Source organism: Sus scrofa, chromosome 3 (assembly GCF_000003025.6).
Source record: "Sus scrofa isolate TJ Tabasco breed Duroc chromosome 3, Sscrofa11.1, whole genome shotgun sequence".
Classification (NCBI taxonomy): domain Eukaryota; kingdom Metazoa; phylum Chordata; class Mammalia; order Artiodactyla; family Suidae; genus Sus; species Sus scrofa.
In genome coordinates this window covers 77531083-77554304 of record NC_010445.4, presented here as the reverse complement: position 1 = coordinate 77554304, position 23222 = coordinate 77531083, and the positions used below count along the sequence as shown (strand labels likewise).

Below are 23222 nucleotides of genomic sequence, written 5' to 3'. Positions count from 1 at the left end.
TAGCAAAAAGACAAAAAAAAAAAAAAAAAAAAAAAAACAGAAAAAGCAGCAAATTCAAATTCTCTTAGGAATAACTCAATTCAACATTAGGGCTATTCTGGACAGTTGTGTAGGTTGCATACTGCACAAATATGCCCTGCTGAAGGGATGAGTAGAGGCTGAAACTCAGCCAGAGCCTTATTTGCCAAGCCATGTATTTTAGTATGGAATGCTTCCTTTTTTCCCCTTTGCTCAAAAGCACTCTTTGCTCACTGGGCTGTGTACCTAGAAGGGGTACCTTCTCCTTTTTTATACAAAGGTTCCTTATAATCTAGCTTCTGATCTGTCAACCTTGCTTCCCTCACATTTGTCTGCCTAGAAATGTTCTTGTCTTTGCAGTCTCAGAAAAACAACATCTTTTCCTTTTCATCTCTTCCCCTTCTGTCTGAGGATGATCTAACAGAATCAGAGACCAACAGTCTATCCTGGCCATTGAGAAAATAATGCCCATGTGCCCTCTCAGATTCTCCATCCTTGATGAACAGCAGCCCCAGTCACTCTGGACAGAACTGCCAAAGCTGGTTTACCTATTCACTCGGTCTGGTCTTCCCTCTTTCCCTCCTGCTGTGTCCAGCAAGATCACTTCTTGAGGCTTTCTCCTGGGGAGGTGAACAAAGACGAACCTAAAAATATCCTCCTGCGCCTGATGCATCCTTCAGAAATCGAAGATAGACATGATTCCAATTCCCCTTTGATCCCCTGTGTAGTATTTATTTGCCTTTGTCGGGTCTTGCTCTGCTAGGCTATGAGCTGGAACTAAGCACTGCAGCTAGGGGCAGTGCCCAGCACAGAACAGAGCTTAAGCAAAGATTGTGGAAAGCACCTGCCAGGTATACTGCCCTTACCAGCTTCAGTCTGTCTGAAGCAGTAGAGGCACACTTATATTTCAGACCCAATTAGAAGCCAGGCCCATGAAGAAACAAGCTGACTTCTCACTGTGCCTTGTCATAACAGTGTAACTTTGTTTTCAGTAGTGTCTAGGTGAAGGAGAGCACCTTGCTTCTGAAGAAGTCAAAGCACCTATTTATCTCTTTAGTCATATCCTACTGGATCTCTTCTCTCTGCTGAGAGTTTCAGGGATGTTTTATCTATTTGTCTTCTTGGGCTTGGTGCACAATTGAAGAAAGAACAGTTTCTCCTAACCAATGTATGCAAGAGCTTAATGCTGGGCAGAGGGTAGAGCTGAAAGAGTGACATTTTGACACCAGGACTGGAGTTGTCCTTGGGGATGAAGATAACACATGACCTGTTTGGCTCACGCAGCTGTAGCACCAAGAGTGGTTGAAATGCTTTGGTAAACCCTTAAGTGCTGAACTTATGAGAGTCACTATTACCTTAGGTCTAATCCTTCTGCTTTCTGTCCTGTCCTGTCACAGAGAGAATATTGAACTTGGAGGACCTCTGTATTGGCAGAAAAACCTACCTCCCAAAACATGACTGTTTTCTCATCATTAGACCTTTATTAGCAATTGTTGGAATGTTTCATAAGCTTTGCTGTGAATACTTAGTAGTGACTTTTCCTCTTCTGTATCAGGAGGCTTCAGCAAAAATGCTCAGTCTGGGTTTGTTCTCCCTTCATCCTTGAAACTATAGCCCTGATCCTGCGACTCACTCCAGAACCTTACCATCGGAGCCCAAAAGATGTAAAACAACTTGGGGAGAGTTATCTGCTGAGAAGCAATTTAAGTTGCTGATGCTAAAGAAAGAAAGATAAGGGAACTGATGTCAATTGCACATCTAGCCTCCTGTGCAAGGCCCTGTATTAGGTACTTCTAAATGTTAAGATATTTAATTCTTAAAGAGAAGTGCCCTTATATTACATAAAAAGAAAGTGAAGCTTTGGTTAAGTAGATTTCCTGAGGTTACCTGCAAGATGGTGATCAGCTTTTGAGACAAGACCACCACCGGATTTAAGACATGGGATTGTTGGAGTTCCTGTCATGGCGAAGTGGTTAACGAACCTGACTAGGAACCATGAGGCTGAGGGTTCGATCCCTGGCCTTGTTCAGTGGGTTAGGGATCTGACATTGCCGTGAGCTGTGGTGTAGGTTGCAGATGCAGCTCCGATCCCCCATTGCTGCGGCTGTGGCATAGGCCGGCGGCTGCAGCTCCAATTCAACCCCTAGCCTGGGAATCTCCATATGCAGCGGGAGTGGTCCTAGAAAAGGCAAAAAAAAAAAAAAAAAAAAAAAAAAAAAAAAAAAAAAAGACATGGGATTGTTTCCATTACCCTCAGAGAGTTCTTTCATTCCTCTTCCTGTTATACACAACCCTATGGGCAACCCCTGTTCTGATTTCTACCACCATGGATTGGTTTTAATAGGTTCTAGATCTTCATATAAATGGAACCATACATTATGTACCTATATGCCCAGCTTCTTTCACTGAATATGTCTCTGAGATTCATCCAAGTTACAGGGATAGCTTGGAGATATTGCGAGTTTGGTTCCAGACCACTACAGTAAAGCAGATATTGAAATAAAGTGAGTCATGGAGTTCCTGTCACAGCTCAGTGGTTAACGAACCTGACTCTCATCCATGAGGATGCAGGTTCAATCTCTGGCCTTGCTTAGTGCGTTAAGGATCCAGCATCACCGTGAGCTGTGGTATAGGTTGCAGATGCAGCTCAGATCCTGCATTGCTGTGGTTGCAGTGTAGGCAGAAAGCTATAGCTCCAATTCAACCCCTAGCCTTGGAACCTCCATAAGCTTCGGGTGCAGCCCTAAAATGGAAAGAAAGAAAGAAAGAAAGAAAGAAAGAAAGAAAGAAAGAAAGAAAGAAAGAAAGAAAGAAAGAAAGAAAGAGAGGAAGAGAGGAAGAAGGAAGAAAGAGAAAGAAAGAAAGAAGAGTCACATGAATTTTTGGCTTCCTAGTGCATGTAAAAGTTATGCTTACACTATACTGTAGTCTATTAAGTGCATTATGTCTAAAAAATAATTTAATACCTTAATTTAAAAATATTTTATCACTAAAAAATTCTAACCATCATCTGAACCTTCAGCAGATCATAGTATCTTTGCTGGTGAAAGGTCTTGCCTCATTGCTGATGCTGATGACTAATCAGGGGGGTAGCTGCTGAAGGCTGGGGTGGCTGTAGCAATTTCTTAAAATAAGGCAATAATGAAGTTTGCTGCATTGATTGATTCTTCTTTTCATGAACGACTTCTCTATAGCCTAAAATACTGTTTAGTAGCATTTTACTCACAGAACTTCTTTTGAAATCAGCCTTAATCCTCTCAAACCCTGCTGCTGCTTTATTAATTAAATTTACATAATATTCTAAATCCCATGTTGATATTTCAACAATCTTCATAGCATCTTCACCAGGAGTAGAGTCCATTTCAAGAAACCACTTTCTTTGCTCTTCTATAAAAAAAACAAATCCTCATTTGTTAAGATTTTCTCATGATATTGCAGCAATTCAGTCATATCTTCAGGCTCTACTTCTAATTCTTTTGCTATTTTCACCACATCTGCACTGATTTCCTCCAGCGAACCCCTCAGAGTTATCCACGAGGGTTGGAATCAACTTCTTTCAAACTCCTGTTAATGTTAATATTTTGACTTCTTCCCATGACTCATGAATGTTCTCAATATCTAGAACGGTAAATCCTTCCCAGAAGGTTTTCGGTTGACTTGGCCTAGATCCATCAGGGGAATCACCATCTATCACAGCTATAGCCTTACAAAATGTAAGCCCTGAAAGTCAAAATTACTTCTTAATCCACAGGCTGCAGAATGGATGTTGTGTTAGAGAGCATGAAAAGAACATTAATCTCATACTTCTCCATGAGAGGTCTTGGGCGACCAGGTGCATTGTCAATAAGCAGTAATATTTTGAAAGGAATCTTTGTTTCTGAGCAGAAGGTCTCAACAGTGGGCTTAAAATACTCAGTAAACCACGCCGTAGACTGATGTGCTCTAACTCAGGCTTTGTGGTTCTATTTTTCGTAGATTTAGCATAATTCTTTTATTTTTTATTTCTTTCATTGATAATGATTTTTATTTTTTGCATTATAGCTGGTTTAGAGTGTTCTGCTGTACAGCAATTTTTACTGTACAGCAAGGTGACCCAGTCACACATACATGTATATTCTTTTTTCTCACATTATCATGCTCCATCATAAGTGACTAGACATAGTTCCCAGTGCTACACAGCAGGATCTCACTGTTAATCCATTCCTAAGGCAATAGTTTGCATCTATTAACCCTAAATTCCCAATCCATCCCACTCCCCACCACCTTCGCAACCCCAAGTCTGTTCTCCATGTCCATAATTTTCTTTTCCATGGAAAGGTTCATTTGTGCCATATATTAAATTCCAGATATAAGTGATATCACATGATATTTGTCTTTCTCTTTCTGACTTACTTCACTTAGTATGAGAGTCTCTAGTTCCATCCATGTTGCTGCAAATGGCATTATGGCTGAGCAGTATTCCATTGTGTATATATACTACATCTTAATCCAATCATCTGTTGATGGACATTTAGGTTGTTTCCATGTCTTGGATTTAGCATAATTCTTAAGTGCCCTCAGATGTTTGGAAAATAATGATAAATGAGCATTAGCTTCAACTTCAAGTCACCAGCTGCATTAGCTCCTAACAAGAGAGTCATCCCATCCTTTGAAGTTTTGAAGCCAGGCATTGACTTCTCTCTAGCTATTAAAGTACTAGATGGCATCTTTTCCCAAGAGAAGGCTGTTTCATCTATATTGAAATTTTATTGTTTAGTGTAGCCACCTTCATGAATTATCTTAGCTAGATTTTCTGGATAACTTGCTGAAGCTTCTATGTCAGTACTTGCTGCTATGACTTATACTTGTACATTATGGAGATGGCTTCTTTCCTTAAACATTATGAACCAACCTCAGCGAGCTTCAGACTTTTCTTCTGCAGCTTCCTCACCTCTCTCAGCCTTTCTAGAATTGAAGAGAGTTGAGGCCTTGCTCTGGATTAGGTTTTGGCTTAAGGGAATATTGTGATTGGTTTGACCTTCCATCCAGACCACTCAGAGTTTCTCCGTATAAAGAATAAGGCTGCTTTGCCTTCTTACTGTTTGTGTGTTTGCTGGCATATCACTTTCAATTCCCTTCAAGAACTTTTCCTTTGCTTTCACAACTTGGCTGTTTGGGGCAAGAGGCCTAGCTTTTGGCCTATCTCAGGTTTCATGCCATCCTCATCATGCTTAATCACGTGTAGCTTTTGCTTTAAAGTGAGAGATGTGACTATTCCTTTCACTTGAATACTTAGAGGCCACAGTAGGGTTATACACTGGCCTGGTTTCAATATTACGGTGTCTCAGGGAATAGGGAGGCCTGAGGAGAGGGAGTGATATAGGGGGAACAACTGGTCACTGGAGCAGTCAGAACACACACAACATTTATTAAGTTTTCTGTCTCACACAGGTGTAGTTTGTGCATCCCAAAGCCATTACAATAGTAACGTCAAATATCACTGATCACAGATCATCATAACAAACATAATAATAATGAGAAAGTTTGAAATATTGTGAGAATTACCAAAATGTGACACAGGGGCCCAGTGAGCAAACACTGTTGAGAAAGTGGCCCTGGTAGACTCGCCAAATGCAGATTCTTCAATTTGTAAAAAACATAATTTCTGCAAAGCACAAGAAGACAAGGAGTGCCTGTATTCCGTAGTTCAATCTTTTTTATTGCTGAGTTCACTCTGTGTATTCTTTTGTACTCTGTTGTAAAAAAGAGCATAACTTCTTCTCCTGCTGATGGACTTTGGGCTGTTTCCATCACCTGTGATGAAGAACCATGTCCTGAGGCACCTCAGAGGTGTGCAGGGTCCACTCAGGATTAGCCGCTAAAGTAGAGGTCAAAACCACCGTGTTACATCTTGCTGGGAAAGAGCTGATTAGCTTTCTGGGGGCTGGGATTCCCTTGGCTTCTTCACCCTTGGTGCGGCACCCATGTTAAGGGAGAGGCAACCAAGGTGAAGTCAAAAACCAGTAAGCCAGGAGTAGTCAGAGTTGCTTGATGACTGACTGCCAAATAGACCTGTCCAGATATGCCACCAGAGCTCACTGTGGTGAGTAACTCTGCTTCTGGAACAATGGCTCTTCTGTACTGAACAAAATTCGAAAAATGAACTGGACTCCTACCGACTATCACATTCCAAAACAATGAACCAACTAAAGGCTAATGGGAACCTCCAGCTTCTGCTGGAGTTTAGATCAGACAAGTAAATGCAAGGGAATAAAACAAAACTGTAACTGTCTGGAGTATATTCAACTTATCATTCATTCGGAAAGCAGAATGTGGTGATATATCTCTGACAAGTTAATTTATGGAACAGGGGAGGGATAAATCGAAAGTATGGGATTAGCAGATACACACTACCAAGAGGACAGTGGGTGACAAGGCTGGGGCTCTCAAAGTGGGTCCATCAACTGGGTTCACTGAGGCCCAACTTGGAGAATTGAACAAAACAGGAGGTGTGGTCATCCACAGAGCTGGACTTTCAAAGTGATTCCTCCCTCTTGGCTCTCTCTTCCTCTTCACCTCCAAAAATCAGGAGCAAGAGGAAATGCATGACTGGATCCAGGAACACAGCTCCTCGACAGAGATCCACAATGAACCACCTACAATCTCCAGCTAGCCACAGCCCTGCTTTCCTTTCCGTGTCCTTACCTGGTTTCATAGGAAGTTTTGTGCCTTTGGCTTTTGACTATCAACAAACTCTGAGATACATTTGCCACTCGAATATCTCAAGTATAGAAGACTTTGTCAGTTAGATAATCTATTCTGATTGGTCTTTTCCCTCATCCTAATTTTATTCTGGCATTTATATTCCACTAATGCACTGCGCATTTCCTATAAGCCACATCTAATCCTTTGTAGAATGAGGTGGGTATGAATAAATAAAAAGTCATAAAACCCGGCCTCGGAGCTATGTTGAAACCACCTACATCTTTTCACCCAGTAGGGGTGGCTGATACAATGGTTCCTTCTTCCTGTGAGTACAGCTGCCTCTAGAGGTGATGCTTTCCAACTTTTTCACCAGTACTTTGAATTGTCACTTATTATTCATTCAACAAGATCTATTGAGTACCCAATATATGTCAGGTGTTGGGGAAATAAGCATATCTCTGCTCTTATGCAATTTATGTTGGAGTGAGAGAGAGACAAGCAAAAAAATAATAATAACAAATCATGTGATTTTAGATAAATGCTATAAAGAAAAAGAAATCAGTGTAGGGTGATTTATTGTTTTAGCTAGAATGTCAGGGAAGGCCTCTGGGAGGGGGCGATATTTGAACAAAGACTAAATGGATGGAGGTGAGCCACAGGATGTTTTGTATAAAGAAGAACTTTCTAGGCTGCAGGAATAGCCAGGCAAAAGCCATGTGATGAAGATGAGCTCAGCCCATTCTAGGTGAAATCTAACTGCCATCACCAGGTACTCCACGACATTCTGGCCTAACCCACCCTGTCCTAATGCAGTGGCCTCCTGGCTAATCCCCCTGCTTCCACTGTTGCTCCTCTTCAGTCTATTCAGCACACAGCAGCCAGAGATATCCTTTAAAATCATAAACCAGAAGTTCCCAACGTGGCTCAGCAGTAACGAACCTGACTAGTATCCATGAGGATGCAGGTTTGATCCCTGACCTCGCTCAGTGGGTTAAGGATCCAGCATTGCTGTGAGCTATGGTGTATGTAGGTCGCAGATTCAGCTCAGATCCCGTGTTGCTGTGGCTGTGGTGTAGGCCGGCAGCTGCAGCTCCAATTTGACCCCTAGACAGGGAACCTCCATATACCAGCCCTAAAAAGCAAAAAAATAAATAAATTTATAAATCAGTTCACCACACCCTCTTGCTCAAAAGATTTCAATAGCTTTCCATTATAATTAGAATAAAGTCCAAATTCTTTACCACAGCATATGAGCACCTTCATGAGCTGATTCCTTATCTCCTGTCACTGCCACTACAACCACCATCACCACCACCACTTCATGCTGCACCAAATGCTTCCATGATAATTATATTAATTCGTTTATATATATTTATATATATAAAACACCTATAATATGGCAGACACTATTCTTAGCATTTTCCATATAACAGCTCACTTAGGCTTCACATTTAACATATAAATTTATGTATAATTTATGTAAATTTAACTTGCATACAAATGTAAAGCCTCACATTTTCACATAGTAGCTCATTTAAACTCCAACAATGCTGAGGGAAAAGTACAATTATTATCATCATCATCCCCAAATTAGGGATAAGGAAACTGAGGCACTGATCGAACAAATAATTTGTCCAAGGCTAAGGAACTAGCAAGTGGTATACCCATTTCGAATCCAGGTAGTCAGCCCTGGGGAGTCCAGGTGCTTAACTACCCTCTGTGGCCACATTCCTGCAGTGAGGCTCTGCCTCCTCTGCAAGGGTTGATGGGTGCAGTACCTGGTCAGGATGTTAATGGGAGCATCATGCTCTCCTACTCCTTCCCCGCATCGCTCTGGCTGGGATGCAGATACAGCCAGATACAGCGGTGAGCCATCTCAGAGAAAGCAGATGAAGGAAACAACTGAAATTTACCAAAGCAACCAAATAAAAGGAATGTGGGTCTCTGACAGGGTGGAGTCCCTATATCCACCCTGGATTGCTTTAGGGGGAAAAGAAATCAACTTCTGCCTCTATTATTTCAGATCTTAATTACAACAGCTGAATCAATATCTGTAATGATATAGTGGATAAAGTTAATCTGGAAAGCAGAGGTCTGCCAGCAGCACAGCCACCTTTCCCCATCTCAGAAGCCATGACATGCCAAGGGGCCAGTTCTATCTCCAAGTGGGGCTGGAGACTGCTGAAGACCACTGCACCAGGCTGTACAAGCCAGACAGACTCACAGGCTAGATGTGGGGCGGGGCCCATCTCCATGACAAAAAGGTACTGATGTTTTTATTTCTGTAGAATCATAAATGCCCAGTAGTTTTTATGAGTGCAAAGAAGAAAATTATCAAATCAGAGCAAGGCCTCTAAAGAAAAAGGCTGACACCTCAAAAAGAGGCCTCATCTCACGAAACAGGGCGTGTACACATTTGGAGAACGTAAGATCACAGGAGAAACTAGATAAGCAATCTAATCTGATCTGAAGGCTGGGAAAGAGAAAAGAAGGGTCAGGTGAAGGAGGCCAAGCTGAGTCGAAAGATTTGAGCACAGTGGTTTGGGAGGTGCAAAGAAGGATTCAAAGTGTTTTCTTCAAGTCACTTTTTTCATTATAAAATCGATATGATAATGATAGAATTTTTAAGCTTCTGTGATTTCACTAATCTTTAACAGAACTTTAAAAAGAATATTTTATATATATACCCCTTCACATCTTTGTACCCATAATTATCAATCTTATCTACAAATGTATTCAACTTTTAAAGTTTCTAATTATACCTCCCCATAGTTCTACACACTCACTGCAGTTATTGGGCAAGTCACTTAACTCATAGATCCTTAGTTTTTTCATCTTTAAAATGGGGCTAATAATACCCAGAAAGGTTGTTAATGAGGTTTAACTGAAGTAAAGAAGGTCAAATGCTTAGCAAAGGGCCTGCCCCACAGTCAGTGTAACCCAGAGGCATCCCTTCTCCTAGAAGGTTAAAGTTTCCCTCAAACTCCAGTTCAGGGTACCTGAGAGTTCAAAACATCCCCTACAATTCTGTGAATTCCTAACAATGAACTTCCTTAAGCTTTCCTCTGCCTCCATGCTCATAAGATATTTTTCATCTGTTCATATCAAAGCAGTAAAGGAATAACAAAAGCTTGGTATGTAAATCAAGTATGTAGTAGTCAGTTGATGGAATACTATATAGCAATGAAAAAGAACAGACCACTGCTACAGGCAGTAAAACAGTACAGCTCATGGTCACAAGGTTGGGCGGAAGAAGTTAGACACAAAATGACACATACTCTATGATCCCCTTTCATAAAGTTCCAAAACTAAGCTACGGTGACAGATGTCACATCAGTGGTTACTTTGGGGGAAGATGACCAGGAGGGGGGGATCAAGGAAAGCTTCTGGGATTTAGGTGATGTCCTATATCTTGATCTATGAGGTGGTTACTTTGCAAAAATACAAGTGTGTTTACTTTGTAAAAATACGTCACATAGCTCACCCCTAACTTGTGCAGTTTATTTTATGCTCTACTTCAATTAAAAAGTTAACTTATGTAGTAGGGGAGGGATAAATTGAAAGTATGGGACTAACCGATACACACTACCAAACATAAAACAGATAAATGACAAGGATTTACGGTATAGCACAGAGAATTATATTCATTATCTTTTTAAATTTTTTTTATTTTTTTGTCTTTTTAGGGCTGCACCAGCAGCACATGGAAGTTCCCAGGCTAGGGGTCAAATTAGAGCTATAGGTGCCAGCCTACACCACAGCCCAGTAACACGGGATCAGAGCCGTGTCTGCAACCTACACCACAGCTCACAGCAATGCAGGATCCTTAGCCCACTGAACAAGGCCAGGGATCAAACCTGTGTCCTCATGGATACTAGTGGGGTTTGTTACCACTGAACCACATCGGTAACTCTCTATCTTCAATATCTTGTAATAAATAATAATGGAAAAGCATTTTTCAAAAGAATAAAGAGTTCCTACTGTGGTGCATTGGGTTAAGAATCCAATTGCAGCGGCTCAGGTAATTGTGGAGGTTTGGGTTTGATCCCCAGCTGCATGCAGTGGGTTAAAGGACCCAGTGTTGCTGCAGCTGCTGCATAGGTCAGAGCTGTGGCTGTGATTCAGTCCCTGGGCCAGGAACTTCCATATGCTGTGGGTGAGGTCATAAAAGAAAAAAGACTATAAATACATATACATTTGTATGTATAACCAATTACTTCACTGTACACCTGAAACTACACAGTATTGTAAATCAACCATATTCCAATAAAAGAAAAAAAAAAGTTAATTTACAAAGTGAGGATTTGAGCTGTCACAGGAGAAGATTCCAACACAGGATGCTTCACTTTCTGCCATCTCCCCTCTAGTGTCCAAACATGTTTTCCACCTTTCTCAGGCAGAACAGTTTTCACAACACTTGGGGGTCCAAGGAGAAGCTTGGGGTCTGCTCTTATGTGTTATGGAGAGGAATTTCTTTCCCTCAATTCCTTTTTCATTCATATCATCTTGATTAACTCTGTTATGTATGTGTGTTTTTTCTTTTGAATAAACTTTCAGGAGTGAGATTTATGACTTTTTATTCCTAAGGCCACTTTGCTTTCTTATGAATCAGGCTGTACCCTGTCACAACATCCAAGGGATTTTCATATATAACAATTAGTTCTTGCTGTATGAAGACCAGGAGAAAAGACCTCCCCTGAGGGCACCAGCCTGACTACTCTCAGGCCATTTCCCTGAAAGTGATGATACTTCTCTAGAACTCAAGGTGATTGTTCATCTGAAACATGTCATTGTCCATATTCATGCATTCCACAAACACTAAGCGTCTACCCGGGGTCTGGTACTGTGCTGTGTACTAGGATGAGCATTACAGTGGTGTGTGGCCAGCATGGAGACCTCTGTTTTCTGGCAATGTGTCCCTCAGATGAAGGGTCCACTCATGATGCAGCTGGTGCACACAGACATGAGAGAATCCTCAGCTTCCCTGTGTACTAATGTTAGATCTACCAGACTCAAAACAGAGTCTAGGATTACAAACATCACTCTTAGACATGATGAGTTACTTCTTGGCAGGCCTAAGAAGCTCTGGTCCTTTTCTCTTTATTACAATTCAAAAATTCTCTGAAGAGAATCTGATTGGATTACTTGTTCATGTCCTAGACCAATCACTGAGGCCAAGATGGTGGAATCATGTAGGAGACAGCTTCCATTTGGACCATATAGTTCTTGGGAAGGAGGAAAGGCATCCCCAATGAGGAGGGCATTTTTCTCAGCGGTAAAGGAGGTGTTGGACAGACCAAACAAGAAATGATCTTTATGACAGGGTAAGCATGCACATGAACAGCAGACCTTGTTTTGCTTTGATCATCTCAGAAAAAAAGACCCTGACACAAAAATTCAGGTGCAAACAGTTTTTCTGGAAGGAAAAACAAGAACAGAAGTGAGGAAAGGAAAGCATCCATGAAGGAAACATTTCAAAGTCAATTACCTCTGAGGCTAACTGGAGCTTAATCCCCCGGACAATAGTAGTCTATACAGCAAGATCACCTCAGAGTTATCCCACCTGAGCAGCCACTTCTACACCAACTACCATCAACCACTGCTGGAGGGCTGCTCTGATGCTTGGGGAATATTAGTTCTCTGGAACTTCTGGCCTGTCATTAGCCAGACAGAGCAGGCTCTGGGTGCGATAGAAAGCCCTGGCGTAGTCAGAGATCTGGGTAGCGTTCACACACTGGTTAAAGCCCAGGGAAATTTTTTTGGGGTGCTGACAGTGTCTGTTTTGCACATGCTTACGTTTCAGGGACAGAGACAACTGTGGGCAGCCCAGTATTTTTATACATAGTGTCAAGAGAAGAAGAAACTTGCATTGCCTCTCAGGGCTCATGCGGGTGAGGCTCAGGTCAGAATAGCTACTGGGAGGTGGGTAAAGCGAGAATGTCACCTGAAAATCTGTTGTTTCCATCAAGGCAGTCTACCTGTAGTGCTGGGCCATGCTGCCAGGTGCAATGACCCTGAACAGGGTGTTCATGTCTGGGCACACCTGTTGGTTTCTTTCCATGCAGAATAGCTAATCAGTGTATTTCATGGCCCTGGCACTAGCAACTGGTTTGAGGATGAACATATGGCCCACATTGGTAAATTCAGAGTTAATTCTAGAATATTTTCTAGAATAACCAGGAAAACACCCTTTCTTTCTGTAATTCTTGAAACTGAGAATCTTTGAGTGCGGAGCTACAGGAGCTACTGTAACCTACCTGAAGAAAGGCAACAGAAAAAAAAGAGCCAAAGACTGTGGAAAGACTGAGGGCTGACGACATCACACTAGCTATTGGATCTAGCTAAGTCTGAATATCAACCAACGCACTCCTGGCTTGTCAGTTATATATGAATGCCCTGTTTTGCTAAAGCAATTTCTTTTTTCTTTTTTTTTTTCACCTGTAACTTGTACCTGGAAGAGTCGACAAATACAATATATGAACTCGCAAAATGGTAAGATTTCCAGGCAAGCCCTGGCTGAAGGAAATAAGAAAAAGGTCAACTTTCCTCAAAGCTTCCCAGGACTAACTTTTTGGAGCCCTGATACTTGACTACAGGCATCTTAGGTGTTATCAAGAACATGATTAGTCCTTAGAAGTGAATTTGAACATTTCCTTCTTTATTTCTGGCAGATAATTGTTGCTAGGATGCTTGCTAGAGAAAAGCCTACATTAGCTGATTGAAAAAAGTAATGACTTCTAGAGACTTCCCATGAGTTATTGGCCAATTACAGCCTCAGCCAGACCTTTTTCTGCCTCTTTCAAGGCTAATCAGGATAAGAGATCAGAATAAGATCTCATAATAATAGCTAATGTTTTTGAGTGCTTAGGTGCCTGGCATAGTTCTAGGAGGTTTCATTTATATAACCTCACTTAATCTTCACAATAATGCTAAAAGAGAGGCAGTATTTTTATCCCTCTTGTACAGATGAGGAGCTGAAGCACAGAGAGGTTAAATCACTTACTTGAAGTCACACAGCTGGTGCATACTGGAGCCAGGATTCAATCTAGGAATCTAGAGCCTCCACTCTTTTCTAATCACTGCTCCTAGAGAAAGGAACCAAATCTGCTTTCCGCTAATGCTATGGCACCAGCCAAGCATGTTCCTAAGCTACTCCCACAAGTGAGGCGTGGACTGTTCCTCTCAGGATGAGATGGGCCAGGATTAGTCAGGCATTTGTGGGCAGAGACTGCTTTGTGGAATTAGTTGGAAATGCAAAACATGGCTAAAGTCTTAGAGGACATTCCTAGGGGAATGTGGGATCTAGCTCCTTTCCTTGTCCCTTTCTTTCTCGTTTTCCATAGTCATCATACCAAAGCACCTTGTCCTCCAGGGCTTCTTTCTTCCCTCACTCTCAGGTAATGGCCTCACCACTTGTTCTGCCAAGAAAATAGCATACGAAACCCTCAACCTCCTGCTTCCATAAACTTAACCAGTATCTCCAAACAGCCCTGGGTTCCTGTGTTCAGCCTAAGAGGATGTGTCCCCTGTCTCATCAAGGCTTTGCCTTCACTCCAGATCCCATTCCTGTTATCTCTGAAGATTTCCTGGGCCTGGTTATTTCCTTTCTACTCTGGCTCCCTCTCCTCAACCAACAAGCCTGCCCAAGGCCCTCCCCATCTTAAAAAAGAAAGGAAGGGAGGGAGGGAGAAAAGGAGGAAGGGAAGGAAGGAGGGAGAAAGGATCAAACCACCCACTCCTTTTAATTGCCGCTCCTCATGAAAGAGTCCATAACAGCATTCCTACTTCCTCACACCACGTCCCTCCACAGCCGGCTGCAGTCCATCTTCTGCCCACCACACCGCTCCCTTAACAAATTGCTCCTGTGCTAGGCATAGATGACCTCATCCCATCTGACATCCCTATAGCGAGCACTGGCAGCCTCCTTATCCTTTCGTGAGTGTGAACAGTAACGTGGCACGAAAGAGTGCTGGCTCAGGAGATGGACTACCTGAGTTCAAAGTCTAGTTTCTACCTGTGTGACTTTAGGCAAGTGACTTAATCTCTTTGAGCTGCACTTTCCTTTCTTAGAGGTACTTAAAATAATGGTGGTAGGTTATACAGTCAGGTAAATTAGATGAAATTCGGTATCTTCCTAAACAGAGATTAATAGTGTTTCTCTGTATTAAAAAGCCTTAATGGGAGTTCCCGTCGTGGCGCAGTGGTTAACGAATCCGACTAGGAACCATGAGGTTGCGGGTTCGGTCCCTGCCCTTGCTCAGTGGGTTAAGGATCCGGCGTTGCCGTGAGTTGTGGTGCAGGTTGCAGACGCGGCTCGGATCCCGCGTTGCTGTGGCTCTGGCGTAGGCCGGTGGCTACAGCTCCGATTCAACCCCTAGCCTGGGAACCTCCATATGCCACGGGAGCGGCCCAAGAAATAGCAACAACAACAACAAAAGACAAAAAGACAAAAGACAAAAAGACCAAAAAAAAAAAAAAAAAAAAAAAAAAAAGCCTTAATGACTTTCTTTGGCCTGGAGTATGAAGTCCAACTCCTTGGCCACAAATACAGGGCCCAGTCCCATCTCCTGCCTCTCTCCCTCAACTCCACTGACACCAGATCACAGTGACACTGCCACTGCAGGTGGCTAGTTCAGAGGGGAACGTGGGGGGTACTGTGCTGGAGCCTCTTTTACAGAAGTCAGTGAGCTGCAACCCATTCAGAGCTCCCCCCTCTGAGCTATGGCTTGAATATTATTTTTAAACAAGAAATAAAATATTAAATTTTCAGATTTTACCTTCCAAAGATAGGACAATTTTGAAATTAAAAGGCATTTAAAACTAGGATTAGGAGTTCCCACTGGGGCACAGTGGAAACGAACCTGACTAGTAGCCATGAGGATATGGGTTCGACCCCTGGCCTTGTGCAGTGGGTCAGGGATCTGGAGTTGCCATGAGCGGTTGTGTAGGTCACAGAGGCGGCTCGGATCCCGAGTTGCTGTGGCTGTGGTGTAGTACAGTGGCTGTAGCTGTGATTCCACCCCAGCCTTGGAACTTTCATATGCCATGGGTGCAGCCCTAAAAAATAAAATAAAATAAAATAAAATAAAATAAAATAAAATAGGATTAAATGTGGCAAATAAAGAAAAAGAACATATTTGGGGAAAATAATATTATTTCATATGTGTATAGGTATTGCTCAATATGCAGATATTTCAAATGCTAAATGGTTTCTAAATTTTGTAATAGAGTTGATTTCAGCAAGAAATGCAATACTTAATTCAAGAACAATTTTGCAATAAAGACCTGTTATGGTATTCTTGAACTTGGTTGTTGTTTTTCATTAGTTTGGTTTTTATTCTTTATTTTGAAATAATTACAGACACAGGAAATTACAAAAATAGTAAAAGAGGTTTTATGTACTCCAGAGATTGATTCTTAACAGATGCTAGAAACCAATATACTAAAATACGTCTATAACATTTAAAATTTTGAAGAAAATTTACTAAAGAGGGGTTTTATGAATTTTACATACATTCCTGATATAAATTCCACTTGGTCACAATGCATTATTATTTTTACATATCGCTGAATATCATTTGCTTATATTTTGCTCAGGATTTTTGTATCTATGTTCACAGGTGTATTTATCTGCCATTTCATTTCCTTAGATGTCTTTTCAGGTCTTGATATTTGGGTTATACTGATCTCATAAAATGAATTTGAAAACTTTTCCTTCTCCCTTTTGAGAGAATTTATGCAAGATTTATACTATTTTTTTCCTTAAATGAATCTAATTCACAACTGAAATCTAGGCATAGAGTTTTCTTTGTGGCGAGCTTCTTATAATGATTCAATTTCTTTATAAAATATAGATTATTTAGATTTTCTGTTTCTTCTGTGTCAATTTTGGTAAGTTGTATTTTTCAAAGAATTTGTTCATTTCACCTAAGTTATTGACTTTATTTGCATACAGTTGCTCATATTACTCCCTTATTACCATTATAATGCCTGTAGAATTGGTAATGCTATCCCTCCTTCCACTTACAAATTACATTTGGCATATGGCATATGGAAGTTCCCAAGCTAGGGGTCGAACCAGAGCTGCAGCTGTCTGCCACAGACACAGCAATGTGGGATTCAAGCCGAGTCCTCGACCTACACCACAGCTTACGGCAACACCAGATCCTTATCCCACTGAACAAGGCCAGGGATCAAACTGGAATCCTCATGGATTGGAGTCAGGTTTGTTAACTGCTGAGCCACGGAGGGAACTCTTAATTTTTTTTTTCTCCCTTTTTTTTAATTGATCAATTTTGCTAGGGGTTTAAAATTTTTATGAAACTTTTTAAAGAATGAATTTTCAAGTTTGTTTAAAAAATCCTACAGTTTCTTTTCCAATATATTGATTTCTGTTTTTACACTTATTTATTTTTTTCTACTTTCTTTTTTTTGTTCCTTTGTTTGTCTTTTTGCCTTTTCTTGGGCCGCTCTCCCAGCATATGGAGGATCCCAGGAGCTCACGGCAACGCTGGATCGTTAACCCGCTGAGCAAGGCCAGGGATCGAACCCGAAACCTCATGGTTCCTAGTCAGATTTGTTAACCACTGTGCCACGATGGGAACTCCTACTTTCTTTGGGTTTAATGCCTTTGTTAGTTTTTCTTTTTCTTTTTTAATTTCTTTATTTTATAATGATTTTTATTTTTTCCATTATAGCTGGTTTAGAGTGTTCTGCCAATTTTCTACTATACAGCAAGATGACCCAGTCACATATACATGTACACATTCTTTTTTCTCACATTATCATGCTCCATCATAAGTGACTGGATATAGTCCCCAGTGCTATACAGTAGGATCTTATTGCTTATCCGTTGCAAAGGTAATCGTTTGCATCTATTAATCCCAAATTCTCAATCCATCCCACTCCCTCCCCCTTGGCAACAAGAAGTCTGTTCTCCATGTCCATGATTTTCTTTTCTGTGGAAAGGTTCATTTGTGCTGCATATTATTATTATTATTATTTTGCCTTTTTGTCTTTTTAGGGCTGCACCCGCGGCATACGAATGTTCCCAGGCTAGGGGTCGAATCGGAGCTATAGCCGCCAGCCTACACCATAGCCACAGAAACACCAGATTTGAGCTGCTGCATCTGCAACCTACACCACATTGCAACACCAGATCCTTAACCCACTGAGTGAGGCCAGGGATCAAACCTGCGTCCTCAGGGATGCTAGTCAGGTTCGTTAACCGCTGAGCCATGACAGGAACTTCTGTGCTGTATGTTAGATTTCAGATATAAGTGATATCATATGGTATTTGTCTTTCTCTTTCTGACAGTTTTTCTTTTTAAAGTGGAAACTTGGATAATTAATTTTAAACCTTTCTTCCTTACTAATATGATCAGGTTGGTGCTATTAATTTTTCTTTAAGCACTGATTTACCTGCACCCTACGAATTTTGAAATGACTTTTTTATTATCATTCAATTGAAATATTTTCTTTTTTTTTTTTTTTTGTCTTTTTGCCATTTCTTGGGCCGCTCCCGCGGCATATGGAGGTTCCCAGGCTAGGGGTCTAATCGGAGCTGTAGCCACCGGCCTATGCCAGAGCCACAGCAACGCAGGATCCGAGCCGTGTCTGCAACCTACACCACAGCTCACGGCAACGCCAGATCCTTAACCCACTGAGCAAGGGCAGGGACCGAACCCGCAACCTCATGGTTCCTAGTCGGATTTGTTAACCACTGCGCCATGACGGGAACTCCGAAATATTTTCTAATTTCTCTTAAAATTTCTTCTTTAACCCATGGTTATTTAGAAGTATGTTATTTAATACTCAATTAGTTAGAATTATCTAGGTATTCTATTAACTTTTAATTTAATTCCATTGTGTTCAAATCTTATAAGATTTCAGTCTTTTGAAATGTATTAATATAAAACAAGTGTGTTAACTCACTTTATAGATGGTGAAAGATGGCCATCAGAGAGGTGTAGATAAAGTACCATGGGAATTAAAGGAGGGACAGGGAAATTCCAACTAGGGTCAATCATGGAAGGCTCATGAAAGGAGGTGGTATTTGAGCTGGGTCTTGAAGAATCGATACGATTAAGAAGTAAGGAGTTAGAGGAAGGAAAAACTACAATTAGGTTCAACTTTCCTTAAAAGGAGAAATGATGATTATCTTTTATGAAACCCAAGATCTCAGAGCACTGCTGGGAAAGTGACTACCAAACTATGGCCCCAGTGTTCTTCTCTAAGCTTCCTTGAAACACCTGCTCCCAAACAACCACCTAGATACTTCCAACTCTGAATCTGGCCATCCTCTGTTTTAGAAACTGAAGCAGCACCATTTATTTTAAACTAGCAATGATAACAACCAGATTTCATAACTCAAAAAGTATTTTTCTTTTTCTTTTCATGATGCTCATTGTTCTGAGGTTTCTTTTTACACCTACAGATCTGAGATTTTAAGAAGGATACACTGGGAAGTTTTTATTCCCAGTTATAGCCTCTTCTTTCTTGGGCAGTTTAGAATTCTCCATGACGTCACTGGAGGAAAGCTCTACTTGTCACTACTGTCATGTGGCAAGAGTCATTCTTAGAAGTGTCGCAGGCAGTAGGCAAGTGCCTTTTGGAGATCTGTGTCATCTGAAAATAGCTCCTGGTCAGAGTCCTCTGGGTGAATGTTGCAAACAAGTTTCGGCCTGAGTCCATTATCCTCTAGCCAAGCAACATGGGGGCCACCATTCAGCTCTGCAGGCATCTTGGGGGCTTACAGCCACCATCCCGGAGTTCAGGGCAGGGATGGTGTTCTTTCCTGCTTCACGTGCCCTTGTCTCCAGAGTAGCGTTTGTGGAAGTTCATCTAGTGAATGAGCAGGGCCCAGCTGAGCCTCCCTATTCCCTGAGCTCTGCTCACAGCAGGCATGGCCTTTACCCTGCACTGCCCTCTCAGAGGTGAGACGGTTGCCCTTATCTCAATTCTTTCTTAGGGACTGGGCTCCCAGTGTGGAAGGGTTGGTTTGGAATGTTTTCTCACATCTACTCTGATGTGCTAACACCCACATTTCTGCCTAAAGTTAATAGTTCTGCCAGCCTTACCAGATGTCATGGACTTGCTTGTGTCACAGATGCCCTAAGGGGAAGGGGCTGTGAAGGGCTGATCCAGAATAAATACGGTCCTTGATAGCTGACTCTCAATCGACTGAGAAGCCACACCAAAGTCTATCAAAACCTTCAGTTCCAGATAGAATCAGGTAATATAATTCCTGGCAAGAAAAGGGTATTCCAAAGTCAGGTTTAGGGTTAAGTCCTCTGTGGGTCTAATGAAGCCTATTTGAAAAAAAAAAATCAGCCTGCCCTTTCATTTTGTCCACCTGAAGTCAGTGTCCTCTGGCCAGAGGCCGATTTGGGACATGCTTGCATACCTGCTGTGAACTAGAAATGCCTCCTGCCATATCAGTAAACAAAGGATGCTGCAGTCCTCAGCCACTGCAGCCACTCCCGACAGTACACCCTAAGGAAACTGAGGATGAGCAAACACAGGATATTGGCCCCAGAAAGCAGAGGTGCATGACAAAGGAATGACTTCAGTGAGCCCAGACTCTTGCATCTTCCCAAACATAGAAGAGCTCTAAATTCCTTAACTTGCGATATCTGGTGTTCTTTTATTAACAGTAACTTTTTTTTTTTTTTGGTCTTTTTGCCTTTTTAGGGCTGCACTCGTGGCATATGGAGGTTCCCAGGCTAGGGGTCTAATTGGAGCTGTAGCCACCGGCCTTTGCCAAAGCCACAGCAACGCCAGATCCGAGCCGCGTCTGCGACCTACATCACAGCTGACGGCAATGCCGGATCCTTAACCCACTGAGCAAGGTCAGGGATTGAACCTGAAACCTCGTGGTTCCTAGTCGGATCGTTAGCCACTGAGCCACGACGGGAACTCCAACAGTAATCTTTTGATGTTGCAACTACCTGGTCTTTGTTGCAAAAATTCTACATATCCTGGCTCCCTGCCTCTCCCTCCCTCTTCAGAGCAGTCTCTCAGAGTTATCTGAGATGCTGTGTCCCAGTTTTATCTGCTCAATAACTCCCAACTTTTAAAATGTGCATTTTTTTTTAGTTGCACTGCCCATATGTAACACACTTCAGCTCTGGGTTTACAATGACGTCTGCAGCAAGGTCCCACCTCTAGTGAGCAGCCCCTCCCTAACTTCTGCAATTCCAAGGCTGCAAGGGTTCCCTAACCAAGATGGTGGTAAAGATGAAACTCTCCCCAGAACACTTGAAGTGTTCTTCTGGGACTGTGTCATCTCCAGTGATAGCATCCGGTTGTTTTTCAGGCTGAGTGATCTTGACAAAGCCTGCCAGCTGAGTTCTTAACACTGGACAGAGACCAGGCAACTGGTTCCTCACCCTCCAAGAAAATGTGAGGAGCCTCTGGGCTAGAGGTCCCCTCAAGGCTCTTACACCTGAATGAGACTCACGAATTTAGGGACAAACACTTCAAACCCGAGTCTGATGCCTTCTTCCTAGTGTGTTGCTTATGTTAGTAGTGCCCCATCTACTCCCCAGTGACTTCTCTACTGACCACTCCCTGTTTTCCTTTCTCTTTGCAGAGGGGGCTAATATTTGAGGAGTGCAAGATTTGGAGGCTTGCAGACTGAGACTGGAAACTAGAAAGTGACCAAACAGAATGCCCGATGGGACCTTTGGCATCTGCTTGTCAAGGGAGAGGGGGAGGGAATGGGGATGGCCAGAAAGGCCAAGGGAAGACTCCTTGTAAATGTCTCCTACAGATTTTGATAATGCATTTATAAACCAAGCCAAATACTATGGAAAGACATGTTTCAGATGCAATGGGTTTGACAGGTTAGGGTAACATCAATGTCATACTTGTTTGAGATGTTTCCAGCATCTTGCCAGAATATACCAGAGCAATAACTATTACAAAAACCCCATCGAAACAGGAGTGTCCTGAAGTGCTCCACCCTCCACTTTAGGGGTTAGGCTCTGCGTATTAGCATACGTTCATGACACTTAATAGAACTCCCTCCCTTTGTATGAGATGCTTGGGCTCCAACATAATTGGTTTGCATTTAAATGCCCAAATATGATTATATAACTTTGATTCAATTAACAGGTCTGACTTGATTTAAACCTTGCTCACGACTGAGCCAAATAGTCACCTAAATAATAATTAGAACAAGACAAACCAGCCTTGCTGGTCTCCAATGTTGAGGATTGAAGGAACTTCCGAGTCATCAGATGTAGTTGATGGATCTAGAGGTCCAACTCCCAGAACTATGCTTACTTACCTTTCAGGTCCAAGGCTAATGGTCTGGGGTGCACCCGCAGTGGCCAGCAAGGGCTCTGACAATTGTTCCCTCTTTCCAACTCAGCAGTGATAAAATGGAGTCCAGGAGAGGTGACATTGCCAGGCTAGGTTTATTCCATCAGCTGAAAGCAGAGTAAAAACTTAAGTTCAGCACAAAGGGCTGTAGAGTTCATCCCATCCAACTTTCCAACAAGTATGAGAACCTCTGACTGTCATCACACTTCCGCTCAGCCTCTGTCAACAAAAAAAAGCCTACTACCTCCACCAGTCTTGGATGACATCCACTAGGATAAACTCTTCTTTGTGTTAACCCCAAACCCACTTTCCTATAACTTTCATAGAAAGATCCTTTTATCATTATTAAATGTCATTTCCTAACTTCTTCAATTCTACTCCTTCATAGTTGACCCTGGATCTCAAAAGACTTGCTCTGCTAAGATATGCTGACCAACAGCTTAGATTCATGGTTTCTTATGAAACCCGATCATGGGCCCTGCCTTGAATTTTTAATGTTGCAGCTGCCCCACCACTGAACACCACCACAGCCCCAGATGTGGCAGGGGTCAGAAGAATTAAGAAATCCAGAACAGTGCTGTACAAAGTCATTTGAAGACTAGAACAAAACTGGAGAGGAAAATATAATAATTAATTACAGCTGTTCCCAAAAGAGTGACATATGTTGATGAAAGAACCTGAATTGTTTTTCTGAATAGATTTTTGTATCAATTTGACAGTGTCATTTACAGTTAGATAATGATGATATTGCGTGTCTTTCATGATATTAGACACGGATCAACCTGAGGGCCAATTTGCGGATCAAGACGATTAACTAGGTGCTAATATGACCAGAGCCGTCTTATACAAAGCTTCCTCTGGCTGGGAGGAACAATGGGAAATGGAACTGATATCCATTTTGTTCCAACCCAACTCATTCCCAGGCTCACCCTAGCCATCCTGGAGTCATCCCTGATGCCACATTACAAGGTCATTCCAGGCAAAGGCCAGAAAGGAGTACACCGGAAGACATCCATATTCCTGTGATGACACTTGTCTCAACTTCCACTTCTCTCAATGATGAGAGACTTGTGATAGGTTTTCTCTCCCTTGTCGATTTACAGGGCCAGACTAAGCTGAATCCTAAGTTGGTTTTCTCAAAGGCAGGGTCTCTACTTGATACCTGCGAAACAGGATCGAAGCCTGGGGATACT

The 23222-nt window shown here is 42.0% G+C and overlaps 1 long non-coding RNA gene across 2 annotated transcripts in view; it reads left to right on the top strand.

Annotated features, from left to right (window-relative positions):
• LOC110259999 overlaps positions 1-21518 on the top strand; it is a 48321-nt gene extending 26803 nt beyond the window's left edge. The window contains exons 2-3 of one of the 2 annotated variants that reach the window (XR_002342638.1): positions 19760-19936; positions 21296-21518. This is a non-coding gene — a long non-coding RNA (uncharacterized LOC110259999). Of the gene's footprint in view, positions 1-18437; positions 19937-21295 lie in introns of those variants that run through there. The other variant, XR_002342637.1, reaches the window with a different exon arrangement.